At 45.2% G+C, this 23,103-nt stretch overlaps 1 long non-coding RNA gene across 3 annotated transcripts in view; it reads left to right on the plus strand.

Moving 5' to 3' along the window:
- Nucleotides 1–22,306, plus strand: part of LOC127037790 (uncharacterized) — a 66,199-nt gene extending 43,893 nt beyond the window's left edge. For all 3 annotated transcript variants that reach the window (XR_007770461.1, XR_007770464.1, XR_007770462.1), the window contains one exon: nucleotides 21,480–22,306. This is a non-coding gene — a long non-coding RNA (uncharacterized LOC127037790). The remainder of the gene's footprint in view (nucleotides 1–21,479) is intronic.
- The last annotated feature ends 797 nt before the right edge of the window (nucleotides 22,307–23,103 follow it).

The raw sequence follows: 23,103 nt of genomic DNA on the forward strand, positions 1-23,103 counted from the left end.
ACTTCATACAGAGAACAAGGTACATCCAGACACACATCGGGCAGGATCCTCTCACCCAGATGAGCTGTGCTAAACACAGGTCCAGAGGGGGAAACGCAAAGTAGACTGTGTGCCACTTTTGGTTGTCCTCAGTTCTGGAGTCACTAAGAATCTGTTTCGCTCTTGGCACAAGTTACTGCAGCCTCCAGGCTGCTCAGAGCCCCATGGGGTCCAGAACACAGTGCCTTCAAGCTCCACTCCCTATGCTGGGGGCTTCATGGTATGGTGGCATAGAGTTACTAGTCAGCCTCTGCCTCCCCTTGGGTTCTCCCTTTCACAGCAGAATCCATGCATAGCCAGGTAAGACTGGATTATGGCACCTGTGAGCCGCTGTGCATTGCAAGGGGTCATAGCAGGATGAAGGATCTGGGCCACTGCTTAAAATGGGAGGGCAAAGCTGGGAAAGCAGTTATCCAAAAAGAGCCCTAGAGGTGATTCTGGCCGGCACTAGAAGAAAATGATTTGTATGTAAATTTTCAACTTTCACGTGGCATATATGCCCAGGACTATCTAATGTATTAACAATAACAGAATCATCATTAATCATTGAAGGGCTTTTAGTGTGAAGACTTGGGAGAGAGGTTAATTATTATTCTTTATTATTATTAGTTGCAATCATTATTTTTATTAATTACTATCATTAGTATGCATTAGAGTTGTGGTAGCATCCGGAGACCTTAGCTATTCTCTTGCTATACTAGGCACTGCACATACACAAAGGAAGACACAATCCGCAGAAGAATGACAAACGCCAAACAGATTTTGTAGTCATTATGCAAGCAGAGCTTTCCTTAGCTCTCCCCGGGGATAGAACTAGGCACGCATCAGAGCTGTACTGGCTACTCTACACAATCATCTAGGTACAGAAAGTGAAGCTTTAATTATCAGGAATAGTCATGGTCTCACTTTTATGTCTTGTTAGACAGATAATCTTTCTGGCACTCGAAGGGCCTCCTGGCACCATTCTGGAGAACAGGTTCAGTATGGACTTAGAGGGAAGAAAGTCATAGTCGGAATTGCCAAAACAACTTCTTGCAGCAGCTTGGGCATTACTTGCGTGACTCTCATTCACATATTGACCAGTTTATTAACTTATGAGAGCTGGTAAAATTCCAGCACAAAATAATATGGCTGCATGCAATGAGTGGCAGGTTTGGAAGCTGTCCTGGAGCATCTAGATCAAGTGCCATCTAGAGGAAATCCCTCTGCTGTGATATGCTGGTGGTTGCCAAATTCAGGGAAATGTTGGCAGCAATATTAATGGGGGGAAAAAAAAGGAATTCACTATGCCTTCTTGAATCACCATGCTCTGATTTGGCAAAGTACATAAGCATGTGTTTACAGCTAAGCATGTGTGTGATGAAGCAGAGAAACCTCCCACCAGCACAGAAGGGGTTAAAAAACCCAGCCAGCCAAGGCAGCAAGCACCATCTTCCTGTCCAGAGGAGACAGAGGAAGAGGCCTAGGAGCACCTGGCCTAAGATAGGACCAGGTGACTGAAGCACAGAGACCTTGTGGGGTACTGGCCCCACCAAACACAGAGTTGCCCCTCCCAGAGGAACCTGGAATTGCAAGAGGACGCCACCCCAGGTCCACTATTAGAGACAAGCCACCACTGCAACTTGGACTACAGGGGCCATTCCCCAAACAGAAGGAACAGCAATAGGAAGTAGCCCAGGGCAGTGGATTTAGACTCCCTACTGTGAGGTTGTCTACTCGGGAGTGGACTTATACAGGGCCCTGAGCTAGGATCCGGTGTAGTGGGTGGCCTGGGTCCCCCTATCTCCTCCTCAGCCTTAAAGACTGAAGCATCTCCATCAAGCAAGGAGCCAGAAATCAAATGCTCCAACCGCTAGGCTGCCCTGCCCTCCAAATGCCCCTGGTACAATATGCTCAACTGCTGTCAAAGCAGAATCCTAGTGCTTGTCTATACATAAGAACGGCTGTACTGGGTCAGACCAAAGGTCCATCCAGCCCAGTATCTTGTCTTCCGACAGTGGCCAATGCCAGGTGCCTCAGAGGGAATGAACCTGTCATAAACAGATAGTTAAGGGTTAATGTCTCTTTTACTTGTAAAGGGTTAAGAAGCTCAGTAAACCTGGCTGACACCTGACCAGAGGACCAATAGGATAACAAGATACTTTCAAATCTTGGTGGAGGGAAGTTTTTTGTTTGTTCTCTTTGTGGTGGTGGTGTTCGCTCTCGGGACTGAGAGGGATGGGACATCAATCCAGGCTCTCCAAATCTTTCTGAATCAGTCTCTCATGTTTCAGACTTGTAAGTAATTAGCCAGGCAAGGCGTGTTAGTCTTATGTATGTTTTCATCACTTGTAAATGTTTCTTTTTGCTGGAATGATTTTTACCTCTGTTTGCTGTAACTTTGAACATAAGGCTGAGGGTGGGGTCCCTCTGGTCTATAGGAATCTGATTACCCTGTAAAGCATTTTCCATCCTGATTTTACAGAGCTGATTTTTATCTTTCTTTCTTTAATTAAAAGCTTTCTTTTTTTAAGAATCTGATTGATTTTTCCTTGTTTTAAGATCCAAGGGGATTGGGTCTGGACTCACCAGGGATTGGTGGGGGGAAAGAAGGGGGGATGGTTAATTTCTCCTTGTTTTAAGATCCAAGGGGTTTGGATCTGTGTTCACCAGGGAAGTGGTGAAGCCTCTCAAGGCAACCCAGGGAGGAGAAAGTTTTGGGGGGACAGAAGGTGCCCCAGACACTGAAATTCTGGGTGGTGGCAGTGTCTAAGCTAGTAATTAAGCTTAGAAGGGTCCATGCAGGTCCCCCACATCTGTACCCTGAAGTTCAGAGTGAGGAAAAAACCTTGACAGAACCTAACAGGTAATGATACAGGGACACTCAAGGCTTGTCTTCATGTACAGCTGTAGGGGTTCAGTGAAGACTCTACTACTCTTGATGGGGGAGCTTCTCTTGCTGGAGTAGTCAATCCACCTTTGCAAGAGGTGGTAGCTGTGTTGATGGGAGAAGCTCTCTCATCGACATAGTGCTGTCTACACCTGGGATTAGATCAGTATAACTTTGTTGCTCAGGAGTGTGGATTTTTCATATCATTAAGCAATGTAGTCAAGGACGTTGGAGCCTTCCCAAAAGTGGAGGCGTCTGGTGCTGGGGACCTCTGCCTCCTCGAGGCCCTACCCCTGCCTCTCCTCTTCCCCTGGAGAGCCCGCCCCCAGCCAAGCTGGGGATGAGGCTGCAGGAGGGGCAGGAGGAGGGAAGGGGGCAGGGTCCGCCCTGGCAAAAATTGGATGGGCCAGGCCCATCCACTTTCAAAATGTGAGAGGGCTATATCTCCCAGTTCCGATGCCACTGAATGTAGTCATACAGATATAGGTCTGTAGTGTAGACCTGGCCTCAGGAAAGTTAAGTTGAATCAATTAAAGATGTGAAGTCAATGAGCTTCAGTTCACTGTAACTTAATCCTCCTTGGATTCACAGTGAACTAAGGCCACTTGACCTCCTCATGAGAGAATCCATGCGAGTGTTTAATGTGCCTTAGCTTATACACATTGACTTCACATGTCTAGTTGTTTTGCCATAACTTTCCTGAGTGTCCCTTGTGGACATTGCCTTACATCCAATCAAACATCCATATAGGAGTCAGAAAAGTTACGTTTTTGTCCTGCTAAGAATGTTTCTGCGTCCTTTGCAGTGAGGAGTTTCAGGGCTTTATAATTTCCCTAACTGGCCCTTACTAAGGCAATAGGACAAATCCCACCCTTGGAACCACACATATGACTTCCTTAAAAGTCAGTGGGAAGTATGTACATTCAGTCAAGATTTGGCCTACTCTCTATATTCAGTCTCTTCCTGGTATCCAACAGCATGCCTTGCTTCTTTTCAAGAGTTCTGTACTTCCTTGTTGATTGGTTTTCAAAGTACAAGACAATCTGGTTTCATTCAGGAAAGACTGCCCCAAATGATGATTTATGATCATGCAGAATGATTTTATATCATCTCTAAATTAATGTCAAATCAGAAAGGGGTAAAACAAGACATTTTGAAACAATAACAAATAAAGACATCCTTATGATATTAGCAACTACATATACTCCATCATTCGCATAGTGGTATGAGAGAATTTTCTTTTTCTTCCTTTTTTTTTTTTTTTTTAAGAATCAATGATTAGACTGGAAACCATGTGCAAAAAGAAAAAAAAATCCTCATGAAATTATAGCTAAATGTTTTTCTGTTAATTACAAGGCTCTGAATCAGCTGGCTGATTTATGGCTATCTTTTCCACAGAGAATAATGAACCGTGTGCCCTTAACTAGTATTAACCTGCCAAAGTTATGTTTTTTGCTGGAAGGGCTCTGGAGCTGCCAGTGCAGTCGCTGCATCTGTTTTGCAAATTAAGAGAGAGAAGTACAAAGAAACATACTGTACCTTTTGCTTTTTTAATGGCATAACATGGCATGTATTAGCCAGGAGCAAAATCATGGTGGTTATATGTTCAGATGAAAATGATAGGAACCTGGAATGATTTTTTAAATAGTAAACATAATAATTATAAGCCTATTAAAGCAGTTACTGAGGGTTGGCCAAGATGAGACCATAAAATTCCTTCCATCTTTTCTTGAGTCTTTTTTTGTATCTCGATGAAATTGTGGTGAAATTATGCATATATTTTAAATGCCAGACCTTTGACTTTGTGGTTCTTTAACAAAGTGTACAAGCATATTTTCTGCAGATTTTGTAAGTTTAGTACCTCATCAACCCCACTATGAAAGGGAATTGGTTTGATTTATTATAAAATTCCTGCAAAAAATAAGAAATATTTCTTAGCGTGCTTAAGCTTGACCAAGAGGCAAATTGCAACATCAGTCTTTTAAAAATATTCTCTGCTAATTTAATCCTTCATTTTACAAAAAGGGCTCTTAAATAAACATAATTATCAGTGCGTTACAACTATGCAAATTAAAGCTCTGGAACCCAAGACTGCAACCTATATTTGGGTGAGAAATGTTTACTGACACGAGTAGTCCTATTGACGTCAAAGGGACTATTAACATGATTAAAGGCCTGTAGGATGGGGTTCTTGTTCCTGCAAACCTTTACTCACATGAGTGGGTGTTACTCATGCAAGTAGTCTCATCTGAGTAAAGGGTTGCAGGACTGAGCCCTTTATTTGATCTGAGTGTGTGCATATTTATATCCAACGTAAGTTGCCTTGCGTTGACCTATTTCTGCATGTATCTACATTCAGATTTGTCTCTGGCTGACATAAGCACCCTGTTACAGTGTCAGAGTAAAACTACTTCCCCGAATGGTGTGGAGTCATAGTTGACCTACCTGGACTGATGCAGTGTAAATACAGACATTGATGGCCTATGTTAACCCTATCAGTCCTCCAGAAGCTGTCACACGATGCCCCATTCCCTGTGACAATGACCCCTCACAGACACTGGAAGTCACCCATCGCCCTTTAAGCTCCTTCAGGTGTTTTTGAAATGCCTGTTCCTGATTGTCCATCTTGGCGAGCACACCTAGCAGCTCTCTCTTGTTGTATGGAACTGCCCAGCCAAACATGCTGGCTCCACGCACTAGACCCACCCCTGCTTGGAGTAGACGGGAGGTTTTGGATCTCCTAGGCCTGTGGGCTCAGCTATGAATCAGCCATAGAAACATAGTAATCTATGAACAGATTGAACATTGGATGGAGGTGAAGGGCTATGACAGGGATCAGTGGGAGTGCTGTGTGAAAGTGAAGGAACTTTGCCAGGGATACCAAAAGGGCGGGAAGGCCAACAAGAGTTCTGATGCTGAGCCACTTACCTGCTGCTTTTACAAGTTGCATGCCATACTTGGCAGAGACCTCACCAGCTCCATGCAGACCACTATGGATATCTCAAAGAAGCCTGAGACAGAGACCTCTGCTATGAAAAGCAAGGCAGAGGAGAGGGTAGATGTGCTGGGGGGCTCCAGTCATGCTGAGAGCAAGGACCTATTTGAGACTGCCCCACAAACTAGCCAGTCCCACCAGGCAAGCATGGATGAGCCTGATGAAAGGGAAGGGACCTTGGTTAAGTGTATATATGCATTTTTCCTTGCAATTTTTAAATTTTTAAAAGGTGCCCATCCCATCCCAAGCTACCAAGACATAGGTGTTGACTTTTCATTGTTTTACTCAGATAAGAAACGATAGCGATACAACAAACGAGGTATAGTTGGCATCTGCTTTTCATTCCCCTATTGGGTTAGGTAGAGGTGGGAGGTGGGGGACATTCAGAACATATTCATATCCTACAAACTACTGCAATGATGTTTGTACAAAATATGCCTTGTACAAAATATGTTTGTACAAAATATTAGAAACTAATAACACAGTGGTCATTAATATCATTGCAAAATGCATGTGTTAACCTTATTTCTGAAGTTATGAATTCCCTCTGAATGATGTTTGCAAGACAGCCTAGCCTAGGTAAAAGTGATAAACAGGTCTGTCCTAGACAAAGGAATGTGGGTTTACCTCAGTATACATATTGGCCATAAACAAAGCCATTGAGCTAAACCAGTGTGGGTTGTCTTGAGCCTGAACTTGAGAGACAGAGAATTAACATGGCTCCTGCACCCCAGAAAGACACAGGAGACTGAAGCCCCAGAAGGCTTTCCTGACATTGAAAACAAAGACAATTCTTTGGGAATATAAGGAAAAGAGAGTGACTTCATCTTTATCTTTCACCTAAGAAGACAAGGGAAACCCACACTTCATACTTCTATGGAAGGTCCTGGTTGAGAAACAGTCAGTCATGCTGGACAAAGTATAGTTGGTGAGAAAAACCATCTGAAATGAAGACTGTATCATTCTAGATTAAGTTTTAGACTTTTAGATGCATGTTTTCACTGTTAATGGCTTGTTAATAAACTTCTTTTATTTTTAATCTAAACCAACCCAGTGCAGTGTTTGAACTGAAGTAACTGCTAACTCCAGTTAATGTGGCAACAGGATGGGTATTGATTCTTTAAAGAAGCAAACAAGCCTTATTATTTATCTGAGTGGTCTTGGAGACTCAGGGCAGATAGTTTTGGGGCAATTCAGGACTGGAAGTGTATTGGGACCATCTTGCTAGGTACAACCAAGGCTGGTGGAAACCAGGGTGGGGTGTTGTGTTGTAGGCGGGGTCCTGGTATCAAAGCAGAGAAACAGGGCTACACAACACACAGGAAACTGCATGCTGGTCTGCTGGCTGTTCATGTTCATGCTGTGAGCCACAGCAGCAGGGCGTTTAAGGCATGCAGGGCTACAGGGTAGGTGGTGACACAACCCCTTACTGGTCTGGATTGCACCCCAAAAACATGACATATCCTCCTGAGAGATCTCAATGAAACTTCTATGGACATACTTTGCAGCCCTCTGCCAAAGGTTTCCAGGGATGGCTGCCTTATTTCTTCCTCCATGTTAGGAAACTATCCGATGCCACTTTGTGATGAGCTGTCTGGTAGCATTGCAGTAACCAGGCTAGCGGCATATGGACCCAAGGAGCTTCAGGGCACCAGCAATGTTCTTTGTGCCTTTGTAACCTTCAAGGAGTGAGATGTCTCTTCACCAGCTGTGGAAAAAAGTGTCAATATTCTGTGCCATTGCCCTATACTCATGGAATAGGGACTGAAATGTTACTGCTTCGTGCAACAGAAAATCCTTTCCCTCCCGTTCTTGCCGCTGGTGGGCTGTACTACAAGGCTGGGGCTGAAGCAGAGACACACCAAAGCTGAAGTGTCAGTAAGCATTTCTTACTAAAATGTTTATGGAAATAAGGGAAGGGAGTTTTGTGACTTATTTTTCCCTTTCATAGTGGCTGTAAATCCAGTGGCGTGTTTGTCTGTTTTTTTATCAGCAACTTCTGGCATGGTGGCCTAACAGGGTGCCCCTCCACACCTGCGGGATGCCTGAGCCTGATGAGGAGAGAAAGAAGACTGGGGAGCACATGTTCAGTGAGACCCTGCAGGCCAGTGCTGCATTGGACTGTGAACGATGGGCCTGGAGGGCCAATATGACCGACAGCATGGAGAAGGACGGAGAGGACAGGAGAAAGGCTTAGGCATCCTACCAGGAAAAGGAGAGGGAGATGCACCAGGACCATAATGGGTCTTTTAAGGCAGTAAACTGAACTGCTGCAGACCCTAGTTGATGTACGTGTCCAGAAATCCTGGAACCCCCCCACTTGCAGTCCTGGGTGTGATTCCCAGCTCAAAGATAGATACTCGTGGTAGCTGTGGCAGAGCTGACTTGCTAAATAGAAAATGTAGGAGTGGCAGCATGAGCAGCTAACAGGATGGCTAACTGTCCCAAGTACATGCCTCACGTCTGGGATGGGTAGGTACTTGAGGTGGCTAGCCCCTGGGGTTGCTGTGGCTACATTCTGTTTTTAGTGCACTAGCACAGTGTTTCTCAAACTGGGGTCGCCGCTTGTGTGGGGAAAGCCTCTGGCAGGCCGGGCTGGTTTGTTTACCCATCTGCAGGTTTGGCCGATCGTGGCTCCCACTGGCCGCGGTTCTCTGCTCCAGGCCAATGGGAGCTGCTGGCAGCAGCATGGGCAGAGGGACTTACTGGCTGCTGGAAGCATGGCCAGTGGGAGTCGTGATTGGCTGGACCTGCAGACGGGGCAGGTAAACAAACAAGCCCGGCTCGCCAGGGGCTTTCCCTACACAAGTGGTGACCCCAGTTTGAGAACAGTGAGCTAGCACAAGTATAGGTGCTTGAACTGGAAGGTACATCTCCTGCTCGAAGTGTAATACTGCATCAAAACAAAACTGCCTCAGCAGCGAGTCTCAGACCCTGGGTCAACACACTCTTGCTCCCAGGCATTGCACTTTGGGGCTAAAAGGAGCAGGGTAGCTGTTCCCACTTGGGCTCCAGCTTAGGCTATGAGACTAACCCGCACTCTTTGTCATGTCTCAGAGCCCAGGCTCCAGTCCAAGCGGGAATGTCTGCACTCTTAGTTTAACCCTGTAACATGAGCCTGAGTCCGTTGACCCAGGCTCTGAGCCTTGCTGCTATTTTTATTTATTTTCAGTGTAGATACCCATAGTGTTTGTGGGCCTCAGTTCCTATGTGTAAAATGGAGATAATAGCACTGCCCTATCACACAGAGGCATTGTGAGATGTGTAACCCTTCTGCCCCTCTGAGTTGGCAGCAACAAGGGCCGGGTTCAGTATCCAGGGGTTCCGTTTCAGTAACACAATGCATAACCGGCTCGAGCCCCCACCCAGTGACCTGGGACACTCACATACCACACCCCCCTGGGCGCCTCTAGGAGGCAATACTTCCCCTCTCGCAAGCACGGAGTCTGAGTGTAGCAAAATCTTTTTAATAAAGGAAGGAATTAATGCGGCATCCCATTGGAGAAACACCACAAACAGGGTTATAACACAAACCATAAACAAAAACCCACCTCCAAGTACGTTTGGCACTGTCCTTTTTCCCCTTAGGGTTTTAAGTCCAATCACCCCAAAGTCCAACAACCCAAAAGTCTCTGGTCAATGCCACCCCAGAGTTCGAGAGTTTATCTGTAGAGGTCCCTCCCCCCCAGCCTGGATAGAAAGGGGCACCTTACGTGGTCCGGGGCCAACTGCCCTGCCTCTCTGTGGGTTCTGCTTCCGCCTTCTCCACGAACTGCTCCGCTTTACCAGCCGCTCCACGCTGCTCCTCCAGCCGTCCTCAGAAACTGCTCCGCTCCACCAGCTGCTCTGCTCCATGAGCTGCTCCAGTTCTCTCTGCAAACTGCTCGTCTCCGCTCGCTCTGTGGGCCGCTCCACCCGTCCCACAGCTACTCCACTCTGTCAGCCGCTCTGCTGCCACCAGCTGTCCCGTGATCCGCTCCAGCCATCCCCACATCTGCTCCACTCCGCCAGCCACTCTGTTCCACAGCATATCTTCAGGCTCCCCCACTAGTTAGCACAGTACTCAGTGCTCTCAGCTCAGTTATTTCAGCTCTTTAGTGATTTCAACTCTTAGTGAGGGAGCCCCAGTGCGAGTGCACCATTAGCCCAAAGTGATTTCAGCTCAGTAACCTGTATTTAAACTCTTAAGGGAATAATAAAATCAACTCTGACATTCCACAGTGGAGAGAGGAGGCGGTGCAACTGGTGCTTCTGGCTCCACAAGGAGACTGCACCACCAGGCACAAATACCTGTCCCCAGCCTCTCTCAATTCTCTGGGTTTTGGAACCCATGTCCCATGTCTAGCTAGTACCACCCAACTGAGGGTGAGCAATTTGTCACCAAGCAGTCCCACAGCTTGGGAGTCTGGGATAGGGTAGGCGTGCCTATGCAAATACACTCTCTGAAATTCTTTCCACCAGATGTCAGTGTAGAGCTTATCCTGACTCTGCTTACAGATGAATACATACAAAACTGTGAGATGCTTGGTGGTAGGGTGTTATGGTGCTAGGGGTCCTAGAAATATCCTATGTAGAAATAAACAAGATAAACTGAAAAAGGATTTAGAACTCAGGGAAAAAAAATCTAACAAAATAAATACACTGGGCCAAATCCTCAGGTGCTGTATATTGGCATGGTTCCACAGAAGTAAATGCAGCTATGCTGATTTACATCACCTGAAGAATATATACAGATAGTCCAGTATATGTACAGTACAGAACAGCTAGCATTCCAGACTCACTTTTTAAGGGGTATTTTTCTATACCTAATGCATGGCACACTCTTCCCTTAGGCTATATACACAAGGCTTTATTCGTTTTTTAAAACCGAATTATCTTTTAAAAATGGGTTGAAATTTCAGAGAAAAGATTTTATGAATTTGAACTGGATAGTTCAAGAGGTTCACAAAATCTGGACTGTGAAGTTCGCCCCTTCTTAGAAAAAATGCTTTAATCATTATTTTAAACAAGAGCCAGATTGACTCAGCCTTATGTTTGAAAATATTTTACATTGATGTTTCACATGAAAAATATCACCCAGGTTTCATTATATAAAACTGACAAAGATTTTTTTGGGGCGTGGTGGTTAATCTAAAAAAAAATTCAGGTGATATATCTTGCTTTTAATTAAAGCTCATCATCAATAAAAAATCATTCTAATCTTTGCTTATAGTCAGCAGATAAACCTATTAAAGCCCCAGTTCAGAAAGGTACTTGAATATGTGCCTAACTTTTAAGCATCTGCCTTGTTTCATTGAATCCAATGGGAGTACTCACATGCTTAAATTTAAGAACATGCTTAAGTAGCCTGCTGAATTGGGGCATGGAGGTTTTCTGCTGTTCCTTTCTGGCTTCCAGGTGCTCATTTATGAAAAAAAAATCCAAGTTTGTTTTTTTAAATAACAGTTAAGCATTATAAAGATGTGATATTTTTGAAAACTGCCATGATATTAAAGAGTTAGCCAATAAATGGCCAAATAAAGCAATACATACTTAGGTCTAATCTTCTCTCCACTCCTCTGTGTAATTTAGAATTCCCACGTGTGGCTTTGTAAACCTTATGAGAGAGAACAAGTTAGCCCTTTCTTTCTAACCTTGACTAACCCTCTTCTAACACATCTTTATATTGTAGATGCCACATCTGTAGATAGCTGAACTCTTCTTTTCCTAACTTGCTTATTCTGTTAGATGTGAAATGTTTTCAGTTAGATTATTTGTGCTTCAGAAAAATTGTAAGAATTTATAATCGCCTTAACAGAGAAAGTTAATAGAAATAATTCCCCTCCCCAAAAACTTAATAGGATTTGAATTTGTTCCCTTTACAATATGGCAACAATTTTACCCACTTGGCTACACAGTCTTTGCAGCTATGAACCAGAATGTGATTCCCTTACTCATGCTGAATAGTACCTTATGTAATGAGTTGTTTCATTAGATCTGAAGGTATTATTCAATAGGAGTAAGAGTATCCTAGTCTGGCCCTAAATGAAACTATTTGGGTGTGTCTACACTGCAGCTGGGAGTGAGCACCTCAGGGTGGGCAGACAGACTTGTGCTAACTGGGCTTGTGCTAGTTTGCTACACATAGCTATGTGGATGTTGTGGCACTGGCTTGGACTTGGGCTTACAATCATGGCTGGAAGCTAGGCTATCTGAAATGAACTGTATTTGCTAAATAAATTGTAGTGAGTTTGGTTATACTATACTACCCAATACATCAGTCAGGGAAAAGAATGAACCCCAGCAGGAAGGGTAATTAACATAAAACAGTTTCAAAGGGGAATATTTGTTCAGACAGCCACATGATGTGGATAACATTTGAAAGGTACCGAGTGTTAGCACCAAATGTTAAGAACTCTTTTTTTATGAGATATGGTGTAGCCTACTGGATAGGGCACTGGATGGAAGTGTATTTCTTGGCTGTGCTGTGGACCTGCTGTGTGGCCTGGGGCAAGTCATTTCATCTCTTCCCTTCTGCCCTGTGTCTTAGCTATGTGGTTGGAAACTCTTTGGGGAAGAGACTTTCTCACACAATGTGCAATGCCTAGTACCAGGGGCTGCCAATATCATTTGGGGACTCTAGTTGCTACTGTAATGCCAATAATAATATTTGGTTTACATATCAAAGGTTTGTAGATCTAGTTCACAAAACCTTATCCCTCACACAGGCTCAAAGAGTTCTCTGAAATGGTGAAAAAATGTTGATAGCGATATGCACCCATGAAAAAGCAGAAAGAAATGTGAAAGGATTGTGTATTTTTAAGCAATAATGAACTTAATTAAACACAAGGTGGGTAAGGTAATATCTTTTATTGAACCAACTTTTGTTGTCTATCTAATATCCTGGGACTGACACAGCTACAGCCACACAATTAAATATGGTCATTTAGGAGTACAATTCTAATTGTGCATTGGCGTTTAAAATAAAGAATGAGGTAATGTACAACATGCTATTGAAAGTTTTTAATGCCTGGCCTGATAAAACTCAAGAAGACTGCGACACACGGAGAAATATTGATCCTGGGAACACCTTCTTGGGTCATGTCACACAATTGCCTAGAGAGAGCTGCTGAATGGCAAATCTTGTGGTATGCAGGATAAAGTATGTTCTGCTCCCTGAGAGCCTCATCCATCTTAACCTTTGGGATGTAGCTCACAGCCAGGCCTAGCTAGCTATGCTTATTGCAGACTTTCCGTCTATCTGTATTTAGAGTCTGATTAGCTTTTCACTGTGCAAGTGATTTTGACTAGAAATTTTTTTTTTTATTTATGACCAGCTGAATTGAGTTTAGGGACAATTGAAGATCACAAGCATGGTCTGACAAACTGGACACATTCCAGGGGAGGCTGAGTCATGAGACAAGTTATGGTCTAAGCACTGCTTCCAGGCAAATGAATACTGGGGGCCTGTGATGGGGTATGTACCCTACACAAGGCAGAGTAGGTTAAATTAGGTCAATTAACCTTATATGCTGTACCTGGAGGAGAGCCAGGCATCAATAAAGGGGAGAGAGAGAGCTCAGTGATTTGAGCATTGGCCTGCTAAACCCAGCATTGTGAGCTCAATCCTTGAGGGGGCCACTTAGGGATCTGGGCAAAATCAGTACTTGGTCCTGCCAGTTAGTGAAAGCAGGGGGCTCGACTTGATGACCTTTCCAGGGTCCCTTCCAGTTTTATGAAATAGGTGTATCTCCATATATTAATTAATTAACAAATGGAAGATGAAGTTCAGCTGGGAAGGAGAGTGTTGGGAAGTAGCAATAGGGTCTGGGAGCAAGCAGGCTATAGTTGTTAAATATAAGGTCCCTGGGCTGCAACCTGGAGTAGTGGGTAGATTTGGGTTCTCCTACAGGAAAAGTGGGACAGGACCTAGGCCTTGAACCAGAAGACTGTCTGGAATGGCATGAGGACAGCTGATTTAATGGGACTTTGTTACCCTGGAAGGGGATGACCATACAGTGATGTGCCCAGAGGGCTGAATCATGAAGAGGGAGCACTATAGAGCAAGGAGGGACACCATGTGAGCTACAGTCAGAAGGGGGCATCTGACCTGAAAGTAACTTATCTCCCATGGTGAGTAAACCCTGTTACAGGGCCCCTCTCAGAAAAGTGCTATGAGGATATTGGCTGTGGTCATTAGGAGCATGGAAAGAACCAGTCAGGTGTGAGTGGCACTAGGCTGTACTTCATTTTATGTACAAGTGTATGGGCACATTTTTTTAAAACATATGCTGTGATTGGTACAAGGCTGGGAGGTGGTAGAATAGACACCTTCCTGTGTCTAGAAAATTATAGGTTGGAAGTGAAGAGAGGAAGGAGGAGGGCCCTCCATAATGTGAATGGGAAGGAAATAATGGACTTGAGGAGTGAGACATGTATGCTCCATTGACAGAGCAGCCCTAGTGGAATGAAACTTAAAAAAAGTTGGCATGCAAGTGGTTACATTTTCACAGCTGTAGCTTGGCTGTAAATAGGGGACATATTTTTCCTGCTGAAGAGGACATAGTGCTTAAGTAGGCTAAGCTCTGGTGTAGAAAGGAGCTAAACCCAATGCAACAACACTAGTGTGGCAAGAACTGCTGAGTTGCTCTTTAGTAGTCTGAGGAGCAAACAAAAAACATTAGTGTAAAAAAGTACTTATACACAGATTCACCGTACAGCTTGGTATGGCAAGTAGGAATCCCAGGGGATCAGCAGGGTGCATAAGCTAATGTAGTAGGAGAAAAACTATATGTACTAGAGATGCAGAAATAGATAAACCAGCAAAAGATTTAGTGTTATGTGGCTTAACAACAAGATAATGGATTCTGTGAGACTGTAGGTCTGTAATGGCCATAGATTGCAATGGTCCAGTCTTGGCTTCCTACTAGTTCAGGAAAAAACAGGTTCTTTCATTCAAATTAAAAACAAAAACTATGAAGGAAGAAACACTGATCTTGTATTTCTGGCTTATTTCCTCTCCCTTTTCTGTCTATTTCCCCAATTCTCAGATTCATTTCATACCCCCCTCCAGCTTTTCTTTTGTTCCTTTTCTTCTTCCTCACTCCGAATTAAGTCACTTTTCTCCATTGTCTAGTCTTTCCTTATTGCACTTACTCTCTTACCTTAATTTCTAGTTTTGCTTAATTTTCTCTTGTCTTTCTGCTTCCCCATTTATCTCTCTCCAGGGCTGCCTAGAGGATTCAGGGGGCCTGGGGCAAAGCAATTTCGGGGGCCTCTTCCATAAAAAAATTGCAATACTATACAATACTATATTCTCGCGGGGGCCCCTGCGGGGCCCATCGCAAATTGCCCCACTTGCTGCCCCACCATTGGCGGCCCTGGGAAAAATAAACCTTCCGCATCTCGGCTCAAACCCAGTTTTGAGAAAATTTCTTTACAAGGTATCACTGGTTCTCAGCATCAGCTAGTGCTAAAAGGCACTAAAGCTCATTAAAAAGGTTGGACAAATATTTTCCGTCAAAACTTTTTCTGGATCGAAAACTAGGGGTTTTTAAAAAGCAGGAAAAAATCACGGACAATGTCTGCTTTCCTTCACAATTTGTTGTGGTTTTTTTAATTGAAAAGCTGAAATTAGTCTGCCAAAACCTGAATATAGTTTGGGGTTTCAGAAGTGTGTGGCCAATTATTTGCTGCTTGCTATGTTTGATTGTTTAAAGAAACAACAAAAAAATTCTGCTTAAAAAAATCCAAAACTTTTGAACAACCTCAGCTTGTGACCAAATGCCTGAGCCCATCCAGTCAGAGATTTTTCCAGGTTTCTGATACTCTGCTGGCTTCCTTGACTCATATCTGTCTCCATAACTTTGGATTCATTTAGCTTAGAACATAAGAACAGTCATACTGGGTCAAACCAAAGGTCCATCCAGCCCAGTATCTTGTCTACCAACAATGGCCAATGCCAAGTTCCCCAGAGGGAGTGAACCTAACAGGTAATGATCAAGTGATCTCTCTCCTTCCATCCATCTCCACCCTCTGACAAACAGAGGGACACCATTCCTTACCTATCCTGGCCAAAAGTCATTAATGGACTTAACCTCTGTCATGCATTTATCTGTTTCCTAGAGACTGGCTCCGTGGCATCCCTCACAAACTGGAGACAGTTACTGTGGGTTTGTCTGTAGTATAGACTATGTATATACTCCACAAACTCAGCATTTGAGCTTGTCCAGAATCTGAGATGAGCCTATGTTGTGAAAACTGAAATGCTCAAAATAGCACATGCATGTGAATGGACACAGGTTGCTAAAATTAAATTAACCCAGGGGTTCTCAAACTGGGGGTCAAGACCCCTCAGGGGGTCATGAGGTTATTATTGGGGGTCGTGAGCTGTCAGCCTCCGCCTCAAACCCCGCTTTGCCTCCAGCATTTATAATAGTGTTAAATAAATAAATAAAAAAGTGTTTTTAATTTATAAGGGGGGGGTGTCGCACTCAGAGGTTTGCTATGTGAAAGGGGTCACCAGTACAAAAGTTTGTGAACCACTGAATTAACCCTTTGAAGCCTCAGGGAATGCAGGGGAGGGGGGTCTTCCTTGGTAGGGCTGGGAAGGATATTGCTCTTCTCATGTGATCCCTCCCCCAGTGGCTAATTTTAAATGAAGCTACCCTCTCCTGATATGAATCTCCCTATGGCACTGAAATTAAATATAGACTGTAATTTGGCATTTGAGAACTGAAAGGGATGGTAGCCCTAATGGAAAAGCTAACAGCTTGGCTCTTCTGCAAGCCTCAAACTGCTGAATGAGCTTTAGGGTAGGGAAAGCTGTGCCTCCCAAACAGCCTGCCCCTACCCCCTATCCAACCCCCATCCACTTCCTGCCCCCCTCAGAATCCTTGACCCATCCTGCTCCTTGTCCCCTCACTGTCCCCCAGAGACCCCACCCCAACCACCACCCTGGGATCCCACCTCTGCTCCCTGTCCCCTGACTGCCCCAACCCCTATCCACCTCCCCGCTGAGTCCTGACAGACCCCCGGCATGCCCATGATCCAACCCCACCTTCCCCATCCCCTGACTGACACCCCTCCCCAGAATCTCTGCCCCTTCCCTGTGCCCTGACTGTCCCTGGGACTTCCTGCCCCTTTAGTCAACCCGCCCCGGCCCTGGCCCCTTACCCAGGGCTGGCTCCAGGGGTTTGGCTGCTCCAAGCAGCCAAAAAAAAAAAAAAAGCCATGATCGCGATCTGCGACAATTCAACGGGAGGTCCTTTGCTCCGAGCGGGAGTGAGGGACTTGCCGCTGAATACCTGAAAGTGCTACCCCTCTCTGGAGTTGCTGCCCCAGGCACCTGCTTGATACGCTGGTGCCTGGAGCCAGCCCTGCCCTTACCCCTGGCTCCCCCTCACCCGGAGCCTCAGCCCATCCATGAGCTTCCCTCGACAGTGGCGCAGTGTGGCTCCAGCGGGGCCCCTGAGCTACGCCCTGCTCAGAGCCGCGTGGTCAGGGGGGCAGGGCTGCGAGCTCCAGTGGGGCCTGAGCTTCCTCCGCTCGGCATGGAGCTCGCAGCCCCGCCCCCTGACCACGCGGCTCTGAGTGGGGCGGAGCTCAGGGGCCCCACTGGAGCCACGCTGGGCCGCTGTTCAAGGACGCTCCTGGATGCTCTGAGGCTCCGGTTGAGGGGCGGAGGCAGGGTCGAGTCGGGCTGGGGCTGGAGAGGGAGCCTCGGCCGTTCTCGTGGGGGCCCCTGTGGAGCCCGGGGCCTGGGACAAATTGCCCCACTTGCCCCGCATCCCTCTGGGCGGCCCTCTCTCTCTCTCTCTCAGCGTGGTTTTGATCTCTCTCTAAGGCTCCGCTTTGTACTACATTGGGTCAGATCCTCTCCTGGTGTAAATTGCCATAGTTCCATTGACTGCCCCAGGTGAGGATCTTCTCAACTGTTTCTGCAGTATTCACCCTTTCACTCAATGTTGATTTTTCGTCCTTGTTTCTATTGTCTTCATTCTCTTCTCTCAATCTGCGCCTCTTTCTTTCTTTTTTCTATCTTCCTTTTCTTTACAGGAATATTTGCTCACTCCTACTGCAAAGGCAACTACTAGATTGCTTTAGAAACACCTGGGATATTTCAGGACACTGGAAACAAGTTCAGACAGCTCTCGGGAAGCATATAGCATGTGGTCTTCCATAGTTCTTGAAACAAATAGAACAGGGGTGGGCAAACTATGGCCCGCAGGCCGCATCTGGCCTGACAGCTGTTTTAATCTGGCCCTTGAGCTCCCGCCAGGGAGCAGGGTTGGGGGTATCATAACCTAGTCCCAGATTTGGACCTTAGCGTTCAAAATATTGGGGTTAGCATGAAAACCTCCAAGCTTAATTACCAGCTTGGACCTGGTAAAGCTGCCACCACCCAAAAAATTAGAGTGTTTTGGGGCACTCTGGTTCCCCCAAAAACCTTCCCTGGGGACCCCAAGACCCAAATCCCTTGAGTCTCACAACAAAGGGAAATAAACCTTTTCCCTTCCCCCCTCCAGGTGTTCCTGGAGAGAGACACAGAAGCAAACTCCGTGAATCTAAACAGAGGGATTCCACCCTCTTTATTTCCAGTCCTGGAAACACAAGCACTTCCCTCTTCACCCAGAGGGAATGCAAAGTCAGGCTAGTAAATCTAACACACACAGATTTCCCCCTGACTTCTTCCTCCCACCAATTCCCTGGTGAGCTGCAGACTCAATTCCCTGGAGTTCCCCACTAAAGAAAAACTCCAACAGGTCTTAAAAGAAAGCTTTATATAAAAAGGAAGAAAAATACATAAAAATGGTCTCTCTGTATCAAGGTGACAAATACAGGGTCATTTGCTTAAAAGAATATTGAATAAACCCTTATTCAAAAAGAATACAATTCAAAGCACTCCAGCAACTATATCCATGTAAATACAAAAGAAAACAATAGAAACCTTACTGCCTTACTATATGGTACTTACAACTTGGAAATAGAAGATTAGAAAGCAGGAAACAGAAATCCTCTCATAGCCGAGAGAGCATACAGGCAGAAGACCAAAGAACAAAGGACTCACACACAAAAAACCCTCCACCCAGATTTGAAAAAGTCTTGTTTCCTGATTGGTCCTCTGGTCAGGTGTTTCAGATTACTTCTTTCCAGGTGTAAGAGACATTAACCCTTAGCTATCTGTTTATGACAGGGGCCACTCCACATGGCTCCCGGAAGCAGTGGCATGTCCCCTCTTCAGCTCCAATGCATAGGGGTAGCTGGGGGTTCCACTCTGCACACTGCCCCTGCCTCAAGCACCACCCCAGCAGCTCCTTTTGGCCAGCTGCAAAAGGAGCTGCAGGGCAGTGCTTGTGGACGGGATGGTGTGCAGCAGAGCCGCCTGGCTGTGCCTTTGCATAGGAGCCAGAGAGAGGGACATGCTGCTGCTTCTGGGAGCTGCTTGAGGTAAGTGCCACCTGGAGCCTGTGCCCCTGAGCCACCTGCCTGTACCCCAACCCCCTACCTCAGCTTTGATCCCCCTCTGAACCCCTTGGTCCCAGCCTGGAGCACCCTCCTGCATCTCAAACTCTTCATCCCCAGCCCCACCCCAGAGCCTGCATCCCCAGCCAGAGCCCTCACTCCCCCATATGCCCCCAATGTTTCACATTCAGCTGGTGGCAATTATCTCTTTGATTCAGTATATGACCCACTATGGAGTTTACATGTTCTTGTGCTACTGCTATTACTGCCTTTCAGATGTGAGATAAAATCAAGTATGCTGACAACTTGAACTCATTTCTTGTTCCATGTCACGCTTTGTAAGATTAGTAGTGTTACCTCTCGTTAACTTAAGACAACATTTCTTCTTGGGCAATTGCATTTTACTTAGCTAAGTCCCATTATATTTTCAACTGGAAAAAATATTCATTGCTTCCTGTCTTAAAATGCTGGGTAGTACTCGTGATCAGTTTCTCTCTTTCCACCAATGGCGGTATTTCAATGGTGAATTAAATGATCCCAGTGCATACACTGAATCGGTTACAAAAATGTTGTAAAACACTTAGGGTGAAAGATCATTGGATTAATGTAAGGGCATTACTATTATGGAGAAATAATACACATTATGGAGAAGTTAAGAGTTTACAGTGAAACCTACATTCCATAATCCCTATTATCTTACTTTCCCTTAGACCTTAGTTCCTCCTCCACCACTGACATTCTATCATTGATGATGGTTGCTTACTAGTTGTGGTACTTCTTTCCAGGTGATGCCAGCACATTCAATATCCTCTTTCTCTGTCTTCTGTCAGTTCTTCCTTGGCTTTCCTCACTTTCTCTTTCCTCCCTCAGGTACCCAATTCATACTGCTTGCTTAGCACGTCTCCCATCTTCCATATTTATACATGTCCCACCCACCTGAGCCTTCTTTCTTTGATGACATTTTCTAACATGTCCTGTTGGGTCAGATCCCTCACACTTGCATTTGTTGTTTTGTCTTTCCATGATTTTATGTAATATTTTCCTTGGCCATCTGTGATGGGCAGCCTCTAATCTCTTTTCAGAGGTGTAGCCGTGTTAGTCTGGATCTGCAAAAAGTGACAGAGTCCTGTGGTACCTTATAGACTAACAGATATATTGGAGCATAAGCTTTCATGGGTGAATACTCACTTCCTGAGCCATTGTCATTGTCCAAGTCTTTGCTCAATACAGTACTGTGCTCTGTACAATTGCATGATATAATCTGACCATTACTTTGGGGTCTGTTTGAAAAAATGTCTTTGCTTTTCCTAATCTTATATGAATATGTTCATTGGAGCCACATTTAAATGTCATCACACTTCCCAGGTAGCAGAACTCTTCTACCTGTTTGATTTCTTTTCCATTCATGTACACCTTTGCATCTGTTGTCCAGTTTCCTACCTTCATAATCTTGGTTTTCTCAAAATTTGTTTTCAGTGTTCTCTGTTATTTGCTCATTAGTACAGCGCTAAGAATGAGGGGCATTTGAGATTTTGGAAAACAGATGTTTGGGTGGGATTTTCAAAAGTGACCAAGCAAGTTTGGAGCACAAGCCCCTTGGCATTTCAAGGGGATTGACTTGTGCTCTTGGCTTGCTCAGAAACTTTTGAAATGCCTAACCTTGGCTATTAAAAAAATTAAAAACAAACAAAAACCCTAATGGCAAAGAATGGAGAGTGCATATAAACCTGCTGGTGATTGATAAAGTACATGATATTGCACGACTAGGCTTTTAAAAATACAGTTTAAAAAAACCTGGGGTCCATAGGAATCTGAATAGACTAGACTATCTTGGTATTTATGGTATATTTGTGTTTCTGTTTTTCAGGCTGTTATGCTCAAGAGAACCATTTTTGGGGCAAAATGAGAGTTGAGTCTTCTGGCATTTCAGTTCCTGAATGGTGGCAATAGCGGTTCTCTTGTTACATTGGCATCATTAAGTGCCACTGGGAGCTATTTCTAAGTCTGTGGAAAAGCAAACACAAATCTGAATCCTACAGTACATATTAAACCCTACTCTACAAGGAGCTAGATTACAAGACAAATGTGCTGCCTTTTGCAAAGCACAATTAATCTCTCTCTTTTTATTCACAGGAATGGAAGTTAATGGTGCATTGGACAATGGCAGGTTCAGATAATGGTGTCATCAAGAGCCTTCCAGCAATTAATCACAAACACAGACTTTGTTAGACATATTTCAGTGTGACACTGGGGGAAGCTAGGGAAACGCTTTAAACGTTGCACTGAAAGGCATTCAGTGGAAATGTATGATTTCCAGAAATGTCACAAATCACAAGTAGAACAAAGACTTTGTGTTGTGTTGACCAACAGTCAAGTTGTGTCTATTGCCACCAGCTGGTTAGGTTTTAAAGGAAAGCAGGGTAAGAGTCATAGCATCATGTGGCATGCATGCCAGTGAAGTGAAAAGCATGTCACACATACCTCTTTGGCAATGGTAGCCTGTTATGTTTATTAAGGTTATGCCACGACACTGCTAGTCTGCTATTTGGAAAGTAGAAGTGATTACTCTTTAGCTAGTGATTTTCTTTTCTTTCGAGGAGCGACTTACAACTTTAACATTTGTTTGACTCTTTCATTAGAAACAATAGTCATTTTATGATAGTTTGTGTCAGTCAATACAGATTCTAGTTTAAATGTATTTCTCACTTATGCCAGTTACTCTTCAGCTAGATTGCAAACGAAGTCATTGTATATTGCAAATAGGGTTTCCAGTTGCCCATTTTTTGTCTGGAACGCATGGTCGAAAAGGGACCCTGGTGATTCTGATCAGCACCAATGGCTGGGCCCTTAAAGGTCTGGTTGGCAGTGCAGTGGGGCTAAGGCAGGTTTCCTGCAGCTCCCAGAAGCAGCAGCATGTCCCTACTCCAGCTCCTATGCAGAGGGGAAGCCAGGGGGCTCTGCATGCTGCCCCTGCCCCAAGTACTGTCTTCAGCTCCCATTGGCCAAGAACCACGGCCAATGGGAACAGGTGGGGCAGTGCATAGCTCCTCCTGGCTGTGTCTCTGCATAGGAGCCACTGCTTCCAGGAGCTGCTTGAGATAAGCGCCACCCAGAGCCTGCACCCTTGACCTCCTCCCATACCTCAACCCCCTGCCCCAGCCCTGATCCCTCCTCCTGCCCTCTGAACCCCTCAAAAGCCCCACCCTGGAGCACCCCTCTGCACCTAAATCCCTCATCCCCCAACCCCACACCAAACCCTTCATCCTGTCCCCACTCCAGAGCCTGCATCCCAGGTGGAGCCCTCATTCCTGTCCGCAACCCACTGCTCCAGCCTGGAGCCCCTTCTCACACCCTGATCTCCTCATATCTGGCCCCACCCCGGAGCCCGCACCTGCAGTCAGAACCTTCATTCCCTTCCGCACCCCAACCCCCTGAGCCAGCCTGGTGAAAATGAGCAAGTGAGTGAGGGTGTAGAGAGCGAGTGACAGAGGGAGGAGGGGTGGAGTGAATGGGGGGTGGGGCCTCAGAGAAGGGGCAGGGCAGGGCCTCAGAGGAGGTTGGGGTAGGGGGTGGGCAAGGCTGTTCAGTTTTGTGTGAGTAGAAAGTTTTCAACCCTAACTGCAAAGCTTTATAAAATGTCTGTGAACTTGAAATAAATCCAGTGGGCCAAATTCTGCTCTTTTACATGCTCATAACCACACTGAAGTAAATGGGGTTACTCTTGTGTAACTACAGAGCCAAATTCTGTTCTTAAAGT

This window comes from Gopherus flavomarginatus, chromosome 1, assembly GCF_025201925.1.
Source record: "Gopherus flavomarginatus isolate rGopFla2 chromosome 1, rGopFla2.mat.asm, whole genome shotgun sequence".
NCBI classification, from domain to species: domain Eukaryota; kingdom Metazoa; phylum Chordata; order Testudines; family Testudinidae; genus Gopherus; species Gopherus flavomarginatus.